Source organism: Hermetia illucens, chromosome 4 (assembly GCF_905115235.1).
Source record: "Hermetia illucens chromosome 4, iHerIll2.2.curated.20191125, whole genome shotgun sequence".
In the NCBI taxonomy this organism is placed as follows: Eukaryota; Metazoa; Arthropoda; class Insecta; order Diptera; family Stratiomyidae; genus Hermetia; species Hermetia illucens.
In genome coordinates, this window is record NC_051852.1 from 76091089 (window position 1) to 76111641 (window position 20553).

The 20553-nt window shown below is 38.5% G+C and overlaps 1 long non-coding RNA gene across 1 annotated transcript; it reads right to left on the minus strand.

Moving 5' to 3' along the window:
• Positions 1–389: 389 nt before the first annotated feature.
• On the minus strand, positions 390–940 carry LOC119655564. Its single transcript, XR_005249920.1, has 2 exons — positions 834–940; positions 390–776 (listed from the first exon to the last, which is right to left on the minus strand). It is a non-coding gene; the product is annotated as an uncharacterized LOC119655564 (long non-coding RNA).
• Between the last annotated feature and the right edge of the window lie 19613 nt (positions 941–20553).

The following is a 20553-nucleotide window of genomic DNA, read 5'->3' on the forward strand; positions in this document are numbered from 1 at the left end:
AGTGGCAACCTCCTTTTTTCAGATTTTTCGGTTGGTTAGTTTCTGAGAATGATCCTCTTAAACAAATGATCACTTTCAACCTCCCACACTCCCCACTTTTTCAACAAATGTCAAAACTAAGACTGGTTTCGAAAAGTACTAACCGAGAGCTTTAATTTGATACCCCACATGACTATATTTGATGAAAAAAAAATATACACCCCCCCTTTTGCATACATGGGTGATGTAACTTACTGTATGCTATGTTCATAGTTCCCATCTTTCTACCAAATTTGCTGTCAATCACTACAACTCGCCCCTAAAAAAAGGCGTGTGACGGACAGACAGGCAGACAATAAACCGATTTTAATAAAGTTTTGTTTTACACGAAACCTGAAAAAGAATGCTAATGACAGATAATTTTTTATTAATGGAATCAGCAAAGCAATATTTGATCCCATTATTTTTTAAAAAATTAAAGTTTGACAAATGAAATTTGGACATTCTAAAGTTTTACTTATATATGAATTTTTCTGATAGAATTTTATTAGATTTTAATACTTTTCGGTATTTCTTTACGTACCAGTATTTTGCAATAAGAGGGGTCAATTCGTTCGCGTTCGTATTTGATGGCGTATTTAAGTCTTTCGTGTTCGAAATCGAGTGACTTTTCAACTTTACCTCCAAATGTTCGATCACATTTGAGTCTGGAGATTCAGGAGGTGGGCCAAAAACCACAGTTGAACATTTACAATTTTATGTTTCGGGTCCTTATCCTGGTAGTCCAGTAGTTACTACTGTACATACTTATGCTGGTCAATGATTCATAAACCCTTCAACCATCAGGGACTCACCTCCATGTTTAGCTGTTGACCGTAAATTGTCTTCTTTACATTCTTCATTTGGTTTTCTGAAAGCATATGATTGACTATCGGAGTTAAAAACATTAAATTTACTTTCGTCGGTAAACAATTCTGTCCTTTAAAATGTAAAACCCTTAATTTTGTGTAGTTTGCAAATTTTAACTTTTTGAATGGTTTTTCTTGTCGATACTCGTTTTTTCGCGCGTATCTACCTTTTAAATTATTCTTCCTGTATTATTCTTACCGGTTCCGGGTTCGCTTCGTTTCTAAATTAGATTTTTCATTCCGTATCAGTATCAGGATCAATATTAAGGTGCTTCGAAATTCCCCACATTTTTTGACAAAAAATAACGAAATTGACAGCTGTCTGAGTTCCAATTTTTCCTCATTTTTCGAACATTAATCTTTTAGCAACTATTTTAAATTTGTTTTGCTATGGTTTTCAACGGTTTTATATTAACATAAATCAGACTTTATAAGAATAAATTTATTTACGTACGCCTTAATGCCCTTCTAAAGAATAAAACTTTACTTTAAGCCATTGTATATTAGTAACGCTTGATTTTATGGGGCATCTTTCATTCGACCAGAATATTAATACAAAAGTATATCTATTATATAGTAGTTTCTCAGGGTAAACGTTTGCAAGAAGAGTGAACACAGTACTTTATCTATTATCATAATAAATCTTTTCCCAATAACTAACCTGAAACAATACTTTCATAGAAAATGTACGTCATGAGAACTACCGCACAATTTTTCCTCTTTTACTTCAATTAATTAATTAAAAGTAATACTTACTATTACTTTACTAATACTTACTATTACTACTTACTATTACTTTCAATGAATTGAATTCACTTCACTTCCAGTTTCAATAGCGACACCACTTGAATGAATAAAAACGAAGAATAATCCAGGAGAAACCTACTGAAAAATTTGAAAGACGAAAAAATCAAGGAAAAAGGATAAAATACAACATATACTGAGGACTAAAAACAAAAGAAAGTCTAATTACTTAGGCAAAATTGAAATCCGGACAGAGTTCAAAAATCAAAACAAGTCGGGAAAACAGAAGCTGGGTGCTTCAAGTGTGAAATTTTTTGTGTATTACTTATACAGGGTGCGGCAGCATAACTTCCTTTTTTAAAATGCGCGCCACTCAGTTAGTTGATGTCATAGCGGAGCGCTAGTGGTCTCGTTCAAGAGGGGATACTGTAAAGTTTTGTCCCGATACGGTTCAGTTGCCATCATGCGTTGGAATAGTGAGGAGCATGCCTTTGCCCGTGAGGTTTACTTTTCAAGCGGATGTTCGGTTATTGCAACACAGGGTGCATTTCGGAATTTAATTTAACTCCGTTGGCTCCCGTCCCAGACCGCAAATCAATTGTTACATGGGTCACTACATTCAGACAAACTGCAAGTGCGACAAAAGGAAGAACTGAGTCCCTCGGCCCGTTAGATCACCTGAGAACATTGAAGCAGTAAGAGCGTCAATGTTGCGATCGCCATGGCGTTCTGCGCGCAAACACGCATCTGCCCTTGGACTATCCGATCGTTCTGTGAGAAGAATTCTTCGTGATGATCTTCATTTTCATCCCTATAAGATGGCGATAGTGCTGGACCTTTCAGAACGTGACTTTAATTCTCGGATGAACGCGTGTGAGCTTCTTATCTCAATTAGAGGCGATTTGGAATGGCCGGCACGCTCTCCCGATCTGTCCCCTTGTGATTTTTTTCTATGGGGTTTTTTGAAATCCCGTCTTTATGTGAACCGTCCAAGAACCCTACAAGATTTGAAGACCAACATCCAAGAAGAAATTGCCAATATAATACCTGCTATGCTAACAAGAATCATGACAAACGCCAGAAATCGGTTCACGCAATGTATGGAGAATGGGGGACGTCACCTAATAGATTTGATCTTCAAAACAATGTAAATAAAAACTTTAGACATGTACCTACATTATAAAAAATAAATATTTTCCGATGCATACAATAGTTTTTATTGAGTTTTGAAAAAAGGAAGTTATGCTGCCGCACTCTGTATAAAAATATTTGAGAAGACATTTGATCCATTAGTACCTATAGCCTATGTAGCCTACATTGCTGCAATTTCATAATTCTAGGATGAACTTAAGGGGGTTTTGTAGTTAACTATTAAAAATTATAGTAATATTACTATTACTGACTTTATTTGAAAAGATATCTGTATGGAGAACACCTTCTTCATTGACCATTGGCATGGATTCGACCAAGCGTTAGGTATATTCGGCTGATGTTTCCCCTTTCTGATTATCTCCATTATTCGAGAAAACTTTCGATCAAGTATTTTTTGCGAAATGGGACCATCGCGAAGTCTATCGTCGGGATAATCTCGCAGGATCTCAGTAATATTGCAATCCGTGGATTGTGGAGAGGGTTTAAATAGCTTCGGACGATTGAACACACATGCGTGTTTTTTAAAATTTATGTTTTGGGTCACTGTTTTGATATACCTTGAATGTCTGACAAATACCCAATTTTAAAATTTTGATGCACTTCCCTCCACACTTCCCTCCTTTGCAATACAAACACCTCCATTTGAAACCTCACACATGTGAAAAAAAAAAAATTAAACTCATTTATTGGATGTATGGGAACTCATAGCGAGATATATGCGTAGGGTTCGTAGTTCCAATAAAAGATAGATAGACAAACGGTAAACCGAATTTGGTAAAGTTTCACTTTAGAAAACTGTAGAGATTGATCATCGGAAATTAACATAGCAATTGGAAAGGGGCAAAGACCCAAACCTGAATATAATTGAGCAAATGAAAATGCATTCAGATATTGTGTGGGACGTTTTAAATCTTCCTGAGATCAGATTTATATAGCATTTCTCTGAAAACAGTGCTCGGCTTTCTTGTTTCTTTTTAGAGTTGAACTGTACCCAAGCATCAGCATATCTATTTGCAGAACCAAGACATGGTTCTAGGAGGAAATATCAACTCAAATGTTTTTCATGGAATTTCGTGGTGCTCGCTAAGTTAGTCGATTTTCCCAAGAAAATTGAGTTAATTACGCCTGGCAGGTAACTGCAGTCGAACCACGGCCTCATTGGCAAACAGCTTGACCACTTGTGTTTACTAATCGTATGATAAGCATTTTTCGCATTAAAAGCTTCACCACATCATCTGGGAGATTCCCCACTCTCCCTCACTTTATTAGCCATTATCACTCCAACCGACGTGATGACAGATTTTGGGGAAAATATTTATTTTCTATTTTTCCAACTCGCAGTGGTGATGACCAGCTCTCCGCGCATTTTCTTCGCTAACAGTATAGATTCTCAGGCGATTACAGCAAAGTACGAAATAAAGTCTTGGTGGGAACTTCTAGAAATCCAACTGACACTTTCTTCAACATGTGAAAAAGCATTGGGTTTGCCATCCTTCAATGAAAACTACCACTTCATACGCTTCAGTAAAATTTGATCGATTAATTTGGAACTCATCGAGCCTTATTTTTAACTTAGACTGCGGCGAAAGCTTTGCCTGCTACCGCCGCTTTGTTGAGGAACTCTCAGTGTACCAAAGCAAGGAAAAGTCCGGAAAAGTTGCTTCAAGAGGATGTCGAATTGTTTGGTGAAAGGTCAGTCACAACTCTTCAGTTCGTGAGGAATCAACTGCCGAACGATGTGTTTTGAAAGTACACATAATATATCCAGCTCCACAAGCTAAATCGCGATCGCAAGTAATCCGGGGGAGGCCAAGCGGATTGAAAGCAAGTTCGAAAGATTTTTTTAAAAAAACCGAGAAAAATTTAGTTTATTTTCGATATACTCGTAATATTGAAACTGAAAGTCTGATAAAATTTTAAATGGAATATTGAAGTAATTTCGACGAGTGCATTTTGCACCTCCTTTGATGATTCGGTTAAAGCATTTTGACGTGCGGAGTGAACTCAGTGACACACATATTGTGTAATGAAAAGTCAGTTGTGATAAACTATTAGTTCTAAGCGTAAAGTGTAATTAAGTTTTCAAATACCGACACAAAATGGCCAATACTCCGCCACATCCGCCCCTCCCTAGAAAAGGGATGGCACCTCGACCTCCACGCATTATAATAAACAATACGCCACCCTATGGGTCAGCTGCACGAACGCCACAGGTTCCCTTCACAGCAGGCACTATGCCACCCTTCACAGCCGCCACCAATGCAACCATGCCAAACTCAGTGGGACCGCCTGTGTGGCCACCCTACGCAACATCCTACTTCACGAAAGGATTTGAAGGATTCCGCGATTTCGCTAAGGCAGGACTGAATTCTGGAGAGAAAACCGCGTATTGGCTGTACAATAAGTTTAGCAGGTTGTCAAAAAAATGGTTTACGCATTTCTTCCTGTTTACCGTCGTACTCCTATATAGTGCTGCAGGAGCACTTATCTTCCAAGCTGTTGAAGGTAAGCGATTGTTTAAGTTAGACGTTGTTGAACAAGTTGGTGTCTTTCACCAATTCGCGTATTAAGCAAGTGAACACCCAGTGAATGAAACCATTCTAACCATTCTAAGGATGCTGTTCAGATGCATTTTTCTAAACAGGGATGAATATATGTACAGCATCATTGATATTTCTTGGTCCCAGAATATTGCCTGTTGTGGAATCTAAAACTCATATTAAGTTGATAAAGAAAGACGACTATATGTTTGTATACTTACTATCTATTAATGGATTTTGAGCCTGAATCTAATTTTATTCTGTGATACTGTATCTTTGATTAACTATTAATAAGGAATGAAAATCTATCGAAAATGTTTTCCGGATATGCCCCTATGGAGGGCATGATTCTGATTTAGACAAAAGAACGTTACCACAGTACCACAGGCGTACATAGTCGGAGACTTTTTATACAGTAGGGAAGTCAAAATGTTGTTCCTGTTGTATGTAAACCAAATTATTCCACAGGAGGTTACAAGTTAAACCTACAAATCCCGGATGACAATGGAGATACTGAAAATGATTTAGTGAAGAGTAAGGTATTCAGTAAATTACATGAAATGGTTTTTTATCTGTAGCCTTCAACAAGGAATTTGGAAGCTTTATGGTCATGGCACAATGTATATTTTAAGTTTATAAAATGTTTATTGTCAACAAACAGTACATATTGTGGCTCTTGAGAAACTACAAAATTAGTATAAACGTTTCAGGAGGAAGTTTGCAGTTCTGATGACAGCAGCAATATAAGAACTCAAAAATTTTGATAACTGGAGGATTGTAAGGAACTCTAAATGGTAGCTAAGATTCCACTATGTAAGTGTAGATTTGAAAACACATTTCCTGCTTGTCGAAAAAAAGCGACTAAAATGGATGCAAGTTTATGGGCTACCAACGTGCAAATTTAAAAATTTTACTGCTACCGAATAGCCTGCAGCGTTTGTTTACCGAAAATGGTTAATGATAGGATATGTGTACGCTTCTCGACAACGCTATCGCCTTTTGGAACTTGAGCGAAAATTGCAGCGATATTAGCTGGGCATTCTGGGCCTAAACGGAGTAGGATAGCGGGACTCAGAAGAGTCCTCCTCTCCGTCTTCCGGCACTGTGAGTCATGGTCTTGGTGAAAACAATGGTGAATGATTTGCAGACTTTTGCAGCATTCAACGCCTTGTCATCAACGGATCACTGCTCGAATGCAGGACTTGCGACAAAGTCAAGTGATTTTCGACTGACCAGCAACGAACATCTAATCTGGTTGACCATATCGTGATCAGCAGTAGGTTCAAGAGTTGTCTTCTGAATATGCAAAAAAATAGGCGGTGACATCGGATTTGACCATAATTTTTAATTACTTTCCTTTTAAATTTTTTTTGGTAACAAGCCAAGTCTTCGAGGAATACATGAGGAGTGGCAAGATTATTGTTCGGTAGGAGCTTTGACCCTAGGGTGAAACGTTTCGAGCGGAGCAGTTTTCGTAAGCTAGGCTCTTTTGGCTGCCAGATTTCGTCGTCATAGCTGTTATCGGTTGTGATTTTCAACCCGAGATAGGAGAAATTTTCAACGGTTTAAAATTATATTCTCCTATGTTTATTGTTCTCAGATGACCAGTGGTATATGATATTATTTCTGTCGTTTTTGATATTGACGTTCCCAAAATATATTTCGCCACGTCTTTAGTGTAAAGCACAAAATCTTGCACCGCCTGTTCGACCTGAACAAAGGTACCTTTAATGGGCAAAATGACATTTCGGATATTATGATTCTTAAAAATCAAAAGGAAATGGATGCTTTCATTCCAAATTTTTATCAAAAATCTTCAATTATAATGCCCTAATTATGTAACTATGATAAAGTGATGATAAAATAATTTTATTACTGTAACAGATTAACTTTCTTGTAAGAAAATTTGCGCGTTTCTATTGTTAAAATTCGAGGACAATACAAAATTTTGAGGGATTAAAACAGAATTTTTGTAAAAAAAGTCAAGCGACGACGGCTTTACGGTTTCTTACCAGGGCAGAGGCAAATCGTCAGACGCTGTCTCACCTCTGCCCTGGGAGCAGCGTGACCGTAGCGGCTCGCAGATGTTGAATGCTCCTTTATATAATTCGTAGAACACGACATGCCTACGAATTATATGGAGCGCAAATCAGCCTTATTGACCAGAGCTTGGCCAGAGCTTGGCCAGAGCTGAAATATTCGTTTTGAGAATGATGGGGTCCTAAGTCCGCATCAACTTAATGCAGGACCGGACCAAATGGGGAGCAACTTACTCCCTCTTTCCTGGTCCACGGACCCGTCGCTCCTGCATTAAGTTGATGCGGACTTAGGACCCCATCATTCTCAAAACGAAAAATTTTTGTGTTTGAAGAATTATTTCCCCTAAATATTTCACTTTTCTTTTTCAGGTTAATTTTTATTTTTACACCAAAATCTAAGCTACCATTCAACGTTTATTTCAATGCTCCAGTTATTGTATTTTTAAGGTTTTTTTGTAAAAGAAATCCTTACCAAAATCGGTTCATTAACTGTCTTCCTGTCTATCGCACGTACTTTTCTCAGAAACGATCGCTTGATATGAAATTTTTTTGGGAAGGTTGGAAATGTTAATGTTCATCCTTGCGGTAAGCAGGATGGTTGTACAATGAGTTTTATAGGAGGGGGAGGGGGCATACATGCTGGGTTTTAAATTTTGTCTTAGGGAATATAGTAAGGTTGGGTAATGAAGGGTCTCGATTAATACTTTCCGAAGCTGGTATAAGTTTTCATATGAACTGTTAACGGGTAGGAGAGTGCAGAGGCTAGATAGTAATCACTTATTTGACGACGCCATTCTAAAGAAACAGTCAACCCAGAAAACCGAAGAAAATCACAAAGCTGCCCCTATATGTTGTTTAAGTTTGAAAATAGCCTCCATACCGATATTTAATTTGTTATTTATAATATGTTACTGCCTTTTTTGGGGAACTGAGTGGAAACCAATAAGTTCATTCTAGGATCATAAAATATTGCATACTATAGACTATGGTATAAGGCATGATACCATAATAACCCGGAAAATTCACACTTCCTCCCACTGTCCCACAATGTCGTGTAGTTACAATAAATTGCCTTTCGGTTGATAGTATTATCAAGAATAGGGACATCATCGCTAATTAGCGAGGCTAAATTCTTTACCGCTTTCAGATTTTTCCTTTTTGATTCATTCCATCATTTACCATTTTCCAAAAATACCCGTCCGCCATTTGGTTGATATTCTATTCTTATATGTTTTGCGCTCAGATTGTCAATCAAAATCTTCAGGAAAATCAGTTGCCACTGAAAAATGATACGGCATCCTACCGCAAAAATAATTGAATCGCATTACTCACGTGGCGGAATCAATCAACCTGGAATAAATTTCCGCTTAATTCGATGCATTTGCAGACCCACATTTTAATGTACAGTCCGTATTAATTTTAGAAAAATAATGTAATGTTATAAAAAGATTGCTGAGAGATAAATCATGCAGGCTTTCGTTTCAATTTTAGACCAGCAGCTCTCATGCAAGGAGCGATGAAATGCTTATATATTTTCTGTCACATTCCAAATGAATCCATCAGATTAGTCATAAATTATTTTTTTTATAAAGTTTTGTTACTGTGTTTATGTTCAATTAATAATTTCCAAACAATCTCTGAGGTGTTATACTATTTGAAAAGCGAATTCTGAGAATTCATTTCCGTTGAGTAACCCATCCAAATTACCACTGCAGCCTGAATGAAATTGTTATATGAAATGTTGAGGAGAAAATAGAGGAAATTTGCTGAGTTCCCAGTGGCCTTGCCTCGTTGTCTGAGTTTCTCACTTTTCGCTTTTATAACTTTTTTATTGCCATCAATGAAAAGAAAATCATTGCAAATGAAGTGTGGATAAGTACCATTCCATTCAAATGTACTTAATCTGACTCCCGAAGGCGCAAATATGTAAGCAAGCCGAAAATAGTACACAAACCCGCCAGCGAAGTATTGAAAATGTGGAAAATAAACATAAGGGAAATGAAATCGGTTGGCAAAATATATAAATTTAACAAAACGGAACACGTTTTCGTTCGGTTGATTGTTGATTGAATAATTGATGTTTATTATGTCAATTCTGATGTATTTTCACATACATGTTCAGCTTACTCTTGCGGGCTTTGCCATCCAGAAAAACTAATATTTTCCCACAATCAAGAAGGAAGAAAGGAAGTAAAGAAGAAATGGGTGATTATGAATAAGATGGCTGTGGAAACTGGTGCCTCTACACCGAGGCCAGAGCGTGGGACTAAGGAGGATTCTACAAAAACGATATAGTAGTTTCATCGTAATAAGGCCCATACTGTAACAATATTATAATACAATATTGAAAGGGGTTTTGTGTGAAGTTGAACAAAGAGAAGTTTCCCAAACCGTCCGGACCATAAAAGATTGATTAAAAAATATAAAAGGACCCTTCAATAACAGGCGTTCACCAGAGTTACTCCAGACCAATAGCCCATGAGAAAATAATATTGAAGTTTAACCAAACCTTGTTTTCACTAAAAAGGAGCTGCGGAAATTCTTCTATAATTTCAACGTCGTCCTCAGAAGCAACAACAGCCAGTTTAAACCTCTTGTGGAATCAACCCAGGGCCCAATTGAACAAGTGGACAAAGCTAGCCTAAATAGTCGAGTAATTGAAACTGTCAACCTCCGAAATCTTCCAATCAAGGCCGATTGATATGAAATTTAGGGTGAAAAAAAGGTAGGTGCAATATGGACTGAGTTACAGCTCGTCAAACCGAAATTCGTAATGTCTAAGAAAAATGCATACCTCCAAAGTCAAATAACACAAAACCAAAACTTTTTGTGGAAATTGGCCCTCTTTTAAAGTTTTTTTTAAGGGCTTGAGAAGACCTTTAAAATGAGGTATGATAGAAGTCTCTGGCATAAATAGTAGGGGAGCTGATGAAAATAATGTATTGCCTGAATGTTTCATATAAATATCAATTTAAGCACAGCGTGATCATATAAATTGAAAGTAAGCTCTTGTATTTAACCCCGGGCAATAAATTCAAAACATTTCATTTGGAATATATAAAGTGCGTAGTTTCGGAAAAAAGTGTGATTTACCCCAAATAATCTCCTTTATTTTTCCAAAAAAAAAATTATTTTTTAAGAGGTCTCAAAAAATAAAGCTGATAGTGAAAAACAGATGGTTTAGTATTTTAGTAAGAAGGCTACACTTTGGTGCTTAAAAATTAGAATCGGGTCGATATCTGTCGGCGTCTGTCTGTCATACCCGATCTATTCGGAAACGGCTGGACCCATTGTCATGAAAATTGGTGAGAACGTGTGGTTTGTTGTTCCCTTTATAACAGGTGGCGCTATTTTGTGTCAAGTTTAGGGGGGCTCCCCATACATGTGAATGGAGGGTGCAAGCTTTTTTTCACAGAATGTGGCCATGTGGGGTATCAAATGGAAGGGCTCATTCTGTACTTTTCCTAACTGGTCCTATATTAGGCCTATGATATATTTGGGTGAAACCTAGAGAAGTGAGGCCCCAAAATATGACCCTCAAAAAGTGTAACAGGTCTCGTTGTCAGAACCTATTTAATCGAAAAGTTTGAAAAAAATCACAGTAGCGTCTAATTCAGATAGATATTCAATGTACAAACAATGGATATTCACATTCGCATTCACACATATACATACTTTATATGTACATATGTATACGTTTGTGCACGGATAGCTGAGTGGTTAGTGCGCAAGAATGTCGTACGGAAGGTCGCGGTTCAAATCTCATTGGTGGCAATGGAATTTGTATCGTGATTTGAAGTCGGATACCAGTCGACTCAGCTGTGAATGAGTACCTGAGCCAAGAATACAGTTTTCGGTAAAAGGAAATGTTTGTTTGTTTAGCGTGAGCATAATATCTACCTTTGTAATATGTACGTATTTCTTGTAGTTTGAAAAAAATATAATATATACGAATGGAAAAATGTGGTAGAAAGTTTCTCACACAAAATGAACACAAAACCTCTATACCGGTGGGGTCAGCTTCTGGTATTACGACTTGTTTATTTTTGATATTTGAAAGAAAATGATTTTTTCGCTGAAAAAAAAAACATTTTGGGGTAAATCATACTTTTTTTCTGAAACTACACTCTTTATATCCACCAAATTTTTAGAATTGCGAGGGGTTAAATACAGTAGAATCTCAAGGGGTTCGGCTCACTTTCATTTTACATGAGAAAACCACGTTTTGTTTTATTGATATTTACCATATATCAAAAATTCTGGTAATTACATTATTTTGATCATAGCTTCGTTACTATTTATTCCATTGACTTCTAACATACCTCATTTTTAGAGCACTTCCATTAAACTGGATCCATCTTAGGGATCTTCTTTTTTTCTTTAACCTTTGTCCCATTCACGAAAGGGTTGGACTCGTCGTGATCGGTTGCGTCATTTTATTCTGTCATTCGCCAGATGTGGATGCAGCCGCTAGGCTCCATCCAGCGTATCAAGGCACCGTTGTTTCGGCCGGCCTTTTAGTCGTTTCCCATCGTCTTCGATGATCGGAGCAATTCTGGCAAATAAATCTACCGTGAATTCTGTGACCATTCCAATATGCCTCCCGTAATTTTTCCACGATTGGTTCAACCGCGTATCAATCGCAGAAATTGCCATTTCGGATGTGATCAGGGCGTGTTACGCCACTAGTCCACCGTAACCTCTTCGTCTCCAGTACCGCAACACGCCGTCCATTGTTTTCTATACGCGGCAAACACATAGCACCATAGAGGGTGACAGGGCGGACGACGCTGCGGTAAATTTAAATTTGAGACGTTCGTTAATACGTCAATCACAAAGAATACCAGTTGTGGGACGTCATTTTTGCGCTAATACGTGCAGCAATTCCATAACGCAGTTCTCCATTGGCTGACAGCGTTTATCAGTGCAACCTGGATGAGGTGACGATCCGCGCAAACCGATGAACTTAAATCCTTCGATTCCGGGAAAGTCACTGACAGTAATAGTCCCTGTTTCATGGCGATCAGTCGACAAAAATTCGATTTTAATCAGATTCAATCTGAGACTGTGTGTTATGAGGCAATTATTCCATTTTTGAACAAGCTGTTCGAGATCAGCTTTGTTATGAAATGTTAGAAAAACATCATCTGCATAAGTCGGTGTATAGAACACTGGACATTATATTATATGTCCCGTGTAACAATGTCCATAACAAGATCAAAGAGGAGTGGTGTGAAAGCGGTTCCTTGATGAACACCGACAGAGACACAAAGCGTTTTTGATACGCCCGCCACACATTCAACATTGCTTTTCGGATCGTGGTAGAGTAATTGAACCCAGCGCACGAGTTCTTCTGGCACTAGGTGTTGTCGTAGAGCATTCCAGATGAGTTTGTGTGGCACACGGTCAAACGCTTTCTTCAGATCCATAAATGCACTGTAATGCAGTTCTTCACTTTCCAGGGCACGGATGTGATGTCCTCAAGTCCTGTTGGTTTCCCAGATTTCATTCGTTATATTCCTCCCTCGACTTCAGTCGCACTGACAGCGGAGTTGCTTCAAATGGCGACAATGCTTGTGGAAGTGGAAGATGAACAAAATCTTCGATTGAAATCTGCTCGAAACATTCTCACCATCTACCCGCGGCGGCTCGTCGGTCAGTAAACAAACTACCGTTCTTGTCATTAATGCAATAGAAGTGTTCGATATCCTGTGTGCGTTAGTGTCGATTTTTGATAAGTCGATCTATCTCTCTCACCATGCCGCGTGTTTATCGTAAAGATTTTTGTGATTGATCGCTCGGGTAACAGCAATCGCTTCCTTTGCTTTCCGATTAGCATTCTTGTAAATTTGCCAAATGGCCAAGGTTTTATCGTCGAGAAACTTATGGTAGAGGCGTTTCCTTTGAGGTACCTCAATTTAGACATCGTCATTTCAAAGCCAAGTATCCCGGTTGGTGAACGGCTTACCAGGCTTGGTGATCCCAAGGATTGTTAAGGCCGCTTTGTGGATTGTGTCGTTAGCTTAGTCCCACTATTCTTCCACATTTGTAATGATTTTTCCCTTTGAATGAATGATGTTAGAAAGTTTTATATCCCTAGATCACGCACTTATTTTTTGTGCTGCCGATATTGAAAAACAGAAACAAACTATTCAGAAATGATGATTCAGCCCGGTCCATGCTAAGGCAGAGGATATTTAGGTCTAGTAGAGGAAAATGGCACTACACTCCGATGTCGGTCCTTGACTTCCCGAAGTCTATGTTTGGGATGATTTCGGGTAGCGTGCCAATTAGATCCACAGGGGTCTGTACTTCAGGATGATGGCGAATAGTTATAGGGACTAGTTCATCGCCTAGGGATATTGTTGTTGTGAACATGTTACAATGTACTCAGTACAAAGTAAATTGTCAAAAGAACACTCGAGCTAATTAGCAAGTTACTAAGGATACGTCTCAGCTCAAGTTTTGGGTTTTTAACCCTGTGATATAGAATACACTCAAAGTGTTCCCTGCTTGTTACAAAAAGGGAATAAAAGGAATAGAAAGCAACCTGAAAATTTCGCCGACAACGCCTCGAATAAAAGAGGTCTTTGGCTATCGTCCCCAAAATTAAAGCATTGTCTAACTTGAGCGAGAATTCTGACTAGAAATTCTGGGTCTAAGTGAAGATTCTAGTAAGCCAAGGGGTAGCAGACGCCAATGAGGATTCTTATTGACGACTATCACCAAGTGTGTTCTCTTGACGTGGGAACTTATTTTTGACCGAATTCTGATTGTAAGATTCCGGTCCAGGTTAAGGGGCTTGTACAGTGTTATACACCAACAAGCAATTCTGAAGGAACTTCCTAAAGGTAACATTGTGATCTGATTGTCATAGTGACAACACTATGCTCGGGCATTAAATGGGGAAGCACGGTCTTGACGATCGTAACGGCAATGGTGAGAAGTTTGGGAATTTCCGCAGCTTATCATTGGTTGTATATTGTTCGAGCCCAGAGTTTGCCGTAGCATTAGTTGGGTTTCAGCCATAAAAATGCCCTTTTCTCGGATACTACCCCATTTAAAATATCGTTGGCCACGTCCCGAAGGGACCGAATAATATCTGAGTCTGGAATCGCCGAAACAGGTAGATGGACGAAAAGAACTAGAGGCTGAGAATGATGGCAGATGCAACGCGCTTGCACTACGATACCATACCGTGCGAAATCCCAGGAGGAATGTAGTGTGCGCGGCAGCACAAGGGAATAAGTTATCGCGCTAGTCAGAGAAGCGGATGATGGCGCTTATCGCAATGATTTCAGAACTGTATACCACATCACGAAAGAACTGCATGTGGTCGCAAACTTTCCCATGACGGGTAGCTGAAGAAGTGGAGGAAAGGAAAGTTTCTCCTCTTATGGATGAAATACCTAGTCACCATGAAATGCGGATATAGACTGTTTTCCAAGCTGAATGGAAATCATGTGTTGAAATGGAGTCTTTGGGTTCGACGGGCTCCCTGCCTAGTTATTTATCGGTGGACTTCCAATATCTACAGATATGCTATTTCCACTCATACGGAAATCTTAGGAATCCGAGACCTTTCCCTGAGAGATAATCGTTAAGCTTCCAAAGGAAGGCAGCCGTTTTGACTGTATTGGGTATCTGCGTGTCCTTGCCTTCACAAAGAAAACAGCTAAAATGGTTCTGGAACGTTTCACAAAACATCTCGGAAGCTTGATTGGCAGAAAGCAGTCCGGTTTTTACTGTGGATCCTCTTGCACTGGCCACAGCAACACCCTAGGGCTCACCTTCGAACATCGATTTCGAAAAAGCTTTCTTCGCAGGCGGGTCATTCCGCAGAAGTTAATAGTTATTATGATAGCGACATATGATAGTACAAAATAGCATGTGCTGTATCGAGATAAAATCTCAGCGCAGCGCCAGGTTGCCTTATTTGAAGCAGGTGGAGGGGTTTTATGGACTATAAGATCTTTCCTTAAACACCATGACTACACTACTGACATCTGTTTGCTGTTTCACCGGTTCCTAGAACTTGCTCAAATGAATCTGGATTTGAAAAGAGAGGCAAGTAGAATTGGGCTGAAGATAAACAACAACACAACCAAGATTCTCAGTCTGATAGGTGACCGTACTCTCCCTATCTTCGTTAATGTGCAGAGCATTGATGGCTTCGCGGGGGATATTTTATCTATCGTATGGCTTTGTTAGACATTCAAATCTTTCCTAAAGATAAAGTTTACATTCAAATCTTCCCTGAAGATAAAGTTTGTCTCGGGTTCAATGCCCAAGAAGTAGATGGGAATAACTCTATAAGAGGTAAGACAAGAATTAGTCTCTAAAAGGCAGAATACTGAGAAGTATTTAGTCTTACTTTCGTATTGAATAAACAAGTATTCGAAATTTAATTGATCCAACCCTTTTCAAAAAAATATATCGGAATATCGAAAAGTCAACGATTGACTAGACATTGCCATTGAGGCTGATACTAGAGAATTGTTGGGAATATAATGTTGATGACCTTCAAAGTTTCGTTGATTTGAACTAACGCTAAATTTGAACTACCTACGAAACTTAGATTAGGTTAGATTCTCTGGAGAGAGTCCGTCTAGGGCTAAAATAAAGATACATAACGAGAGGTTTCGGCACAGACTTTGGATTAAAATAAGGTGATTGGCTGCTTCCAACATTTAACATAGTTCTGCAGTACGTAATATATATCTTGTTCTGAAGAGGTAGTTGTCACTGTCAATCATGCCCTACGGCATAAACGTAGGACAAGAATGTTAGATGCGGTTTATTTTTCAATGAGGATGTACCGCAATCTGATTGGACGTTTTCCCCATCTGATGAGGCTCACGTTATCTTCTAGGTCCTATAGTGAGGGAAACAGGACGGTGTATTTTTCATGTTTCTACTGCAAGCAAATTCTATGAGCCTGCCCCCCTTCTGCATTAGATGACGAATCCGGCGTCGGTTGGGCCTGCGACAACACAATTACGGATGGAGCAATATCCTCGTTCACCAAGATCAAAGGCTGCCTGGGGACTGAAAACAACAATTGCTTCCCTTTCCAGGGAAGCTTGCCAACAACAACTATCAGCTTATTTTCGCAGCAGCCTTGCCAGCGGCTGCAGAAGTGCCAGTAACAACGTAAAACTGAGACTGCACCAGGCGACCTACGAAGGGTCAACAACAACTATATTCCTCAAATTGTAACTGTACCCTCTGAGATATCTAGTAGAAGCTGGAAAATGGAAGCTCAGATGCAAAAGGCTTAGTGGAGTTTTTATGTACCAATGTTTGGGCACAGGATATATGCATTGAGTATGTCCGACTGTTTGCCTCAATGGGACACTGAAATTTTATATCTTATATCTTATCTTTAAATCTTTCTGCTGTAAACATCAAAAGACTCAAGCAAGAAACCACATGGGATTGAAAAACAAATGCTCGGCAAATACCCCTGTGTTACTAATCATATCGGGAACATTCGAAATATCTCTGATTTTCCAAATGAAAAATGTCAAAAATGAAAATTCAAAAAGAAACATATTTTACTTGACCTCAAAGCGTGCAAATGAAAACAAAATGACAAAATGAAATGTAGATTTTCAAAAAAACAAATTCATGTTATTACTTGCGATTAATCACATCTGGATTGGGTTATTTTTAGATAAACGCGTGTTGAGGCTGAAATTTTTCATCAGTGGTGTTGAAAAGACCAATTTAATGTTGAATATTGAAAGATGGCTATTGCAGAATGTCTTTGAATCCATTAGCGGTGGTGCTTGCCGACCTTAATTTTAAAATTTTCTTAGCTGCCCAGTGGTTTTTTCGTGTGGGAGTTAGGGGTAAGTTTGATGTGACTTATTGGGTTATGTCATATTTAATTCAAAGTGTAAATAAATTCTACTTATAGTAAGTAACTATTAAAGTTAGTCTGCAAAGACTTCCGAACTTATTTTGTGGTGGAAATTCATCTCATCAAATGCGATACCATATCCCTTTGAATATTCCATTTCTATATATCTCTTCCTCATATTGCCGATAGAAAGTAAACTTAAGAAATATTTCTATATTTCTATTTCTATTAATAAATTAGGCACAAAAGAGCAGCTTCAAGACCTTTAAATCAATCGCTTATGTTATTACAAGACAAAAAACCCTTGGGAGAAGAAAGGAGAGAAATCCTTTTGATGATCTCTAAAAACTGTAATTTTTGTATTTCTGTCAAGCAAATTACAATTTTTAACACCTGATCGTAGTAATTCCGCCTCGTTTTCAGTAATGATCGAAATGAAATCTCTGGCCGTGCAACTGGCGATCTCGATCTAGCTGGTGCACCTGCGAGACAGTAGTTAAAGAAGAAGAGGAGGGTTGAATTTGATCAGTGCGCAAAGGCAAATTAAAACAGTAGATGTACTAGCTGTCCTCATCTAGATCCAGCAGGCGGTACAAGACCTTGGACTACACCTTATTAAAGGCAAGATGAAGCACATGGGGGTAACATCAACATTAAAGAAAAAAAACAAAACAGCAACATCCAAAAGCACTAGTCAATTGAAGAATTTTTGGTTCTCTATGGATGGTTGGACGGTTTAGATAGATAAAAGTGGAGATGATTCTGCCTGATCTGGTGGTACTTAAGATAAACAAGTCGGAATACCGGAAGCTCGCGCTTCGGGTATAATGGTTTTTTGTCCATTTTATGTAAGAAACTTCAACCCACATTTTTCTATCCGTATATAGCTACAAATCCAACATATTCCTCCATATTTTTCCAAACTACAAGACATACGTACATATTACAATCACAGATATTATCCTCACCTCAAACAAACAAACTGCCTACTTTCGAATACTGTACATTTATATGCACGTATAAAAATTGGTGGTACCCATATTTCCGATTTACTTCATGACTAAAAGCATACATATGTACATATATAGTACGTATATTAGATACGACTGGCTTAATGTATAGATATATCTATCTATCTGAATTAGACACTACCCACAAACTTTGATAGTCATATACAAATGACTAAAAAACTAAAACAAAATAATTCTTTGAGACCCCATTCATGTGAACTTACTTCGTTGTGGTATTGACGAATTGATATGGGATGATGACGTCATACACGTTGTCGAATGCACGAAGTTCACAAAAAATGGTAAAGCTTGGCCCACAATAACTTTGTTAATAACAGTTGGATTGTCTTCAAACTTGACCAAATTGTGCATTATGTTATCCCTTAAGAGGGGTTGCCGGATAAATTTCGAAAATCTGGAAATATACTGTTATTAACTTTATTTGTGTAGTATCGGAACCGGATATATTTCTGTGTTTCTAGATTTCGTAGAGAAGCACTACTGTGATTTTTGCAGATTTTTCGTTTGAATAGGTTTTGAGAACGAGACTTGTTACACTTTTTGATGGTAATACTTTGAGCCCTCACTCCCCTACGTTTCACTCGATATCAAATATGGGACCAGTTACGAAAAGTACTAATTGAGCCCTTTGATTTAATACCTCACATGGCCACATTTTATGAAAAAAATGTAGCACCCTCCATTCACATGTATAGAGAGCCCCTTAGACTTAATACGAAACGACGTCACTTGCTGCATGTAAAGGGAACAACAGATCACACGTTCTTACCAATTTTCGTGACAATCGGTTTAGCCGTTTCCGAATAAATCCGGTGTGGCGGACAGACAGACACCAACTCGATTCTAATAAGGTTTTGTGTTTACAATACCAGTCGGCTCAGCTGTGAATGAGTACCTGACTCAAATCAGGGTAATAATCTCGGGCGATCGTAATGCTGACCACATTGTCTCCTATAGGGTACTGTAATCCAGTAGTGTACCGTTACGATCTTGAATGAAGTGCTCTAACACACTCCAATTGGATTGTTGCACCAACGATTATTATTATCATAAGGACTTTATTAATGAATCGAAGAAGGATCCAAACTAAAAGTACAGCATGGTTACTGGTGACGAGGCGTAGTGTTTTCAATATGGTCCCGAAACAAAGCGTCAAAGTGCCGAAAGGTTCTAGTGAGCCATATCCGAAAAAAGCAAAAGTGAAGACACATTTGATTTGTTTCCACGATTGCAAACGAATAATTCACAAGGAGTATGTGCCCTTAGGTTAAAAGATTAATTAGGCCATATCACCTTGGTGTAATGAAACATTTACTGCAAAGTATTCGCCCCTTGAGGCCGCAATGCCGTGAAAATGGCAGCCTTTTGGCGGCTCATCTTTGAGCACTTACCACCGATTTTTCAACCAAAAATCACACCCACCGTATTCTCCTGATTTGGCGCCTTGTGGCTTCTACTTCTTTGGGCAATTAAATTTGGCACTGAGTACAAAGCACTATGCCGCTATTGAGACTATACAAAAGGCGTCAACCGCGGTTCTGAAGAAAATTCCTACAGAACGGCTTAAAAATACACTGAACATGCTAATTGATCATACAAGAGACTGTTTTGAATATGAAGATGATTTTTGGAAAAAAAATGCGTTGTTTTTGAAAAAGTCTCGTACTTTGCGACAGACGTTACATAAACTACAGTGTTCTGTAGGGTTCCGTTACGGTCGTGAATGAAGTGTCCTAACACACTTCAAGGGCTTCACCCAATATGGATTGCGCCAACGATTATTATTATTATTATTATATTCCGAAAAACAGAGATATTCTCATAGCGAAAAACTATTAAACTTTAGCTTCCTAAATATGAAAATGACAAATTTTTTTAATATTTTTAAGCCGATTAATTGCAAAGCAGATTTTCTGGTTGCTGAACAGTTGATCAAAATACTCAACCCATCGCTTCAATATGCTCATCTTCTTCTTCAGCTTTGCCACAGAAGCAGAGTCGGCTCGTCTTGATCAGTTGCGCAATTTTGCTTGGTCAAAGGCCTGATCTGGATGGAACCGAGGCTCTGATGGCTGGTTTTGACCTATCGATTTTGGTTCCACACTCTTAGCGAGTCAATCTGCCAATCTCTTCATTGCCAGCGATGTTTGAGTGCTGCACACATTAGGAATGTTTCGTTCAATCGGCCAAGTTTCCTGTTTTCCTCAATTTTTGTCGCAAACAATCTTTTCTGCCAATGGGATGGCATGTTTATCCGCCTGGAATATGGTGGTCATTTTAGCGATGGGTCGGGCC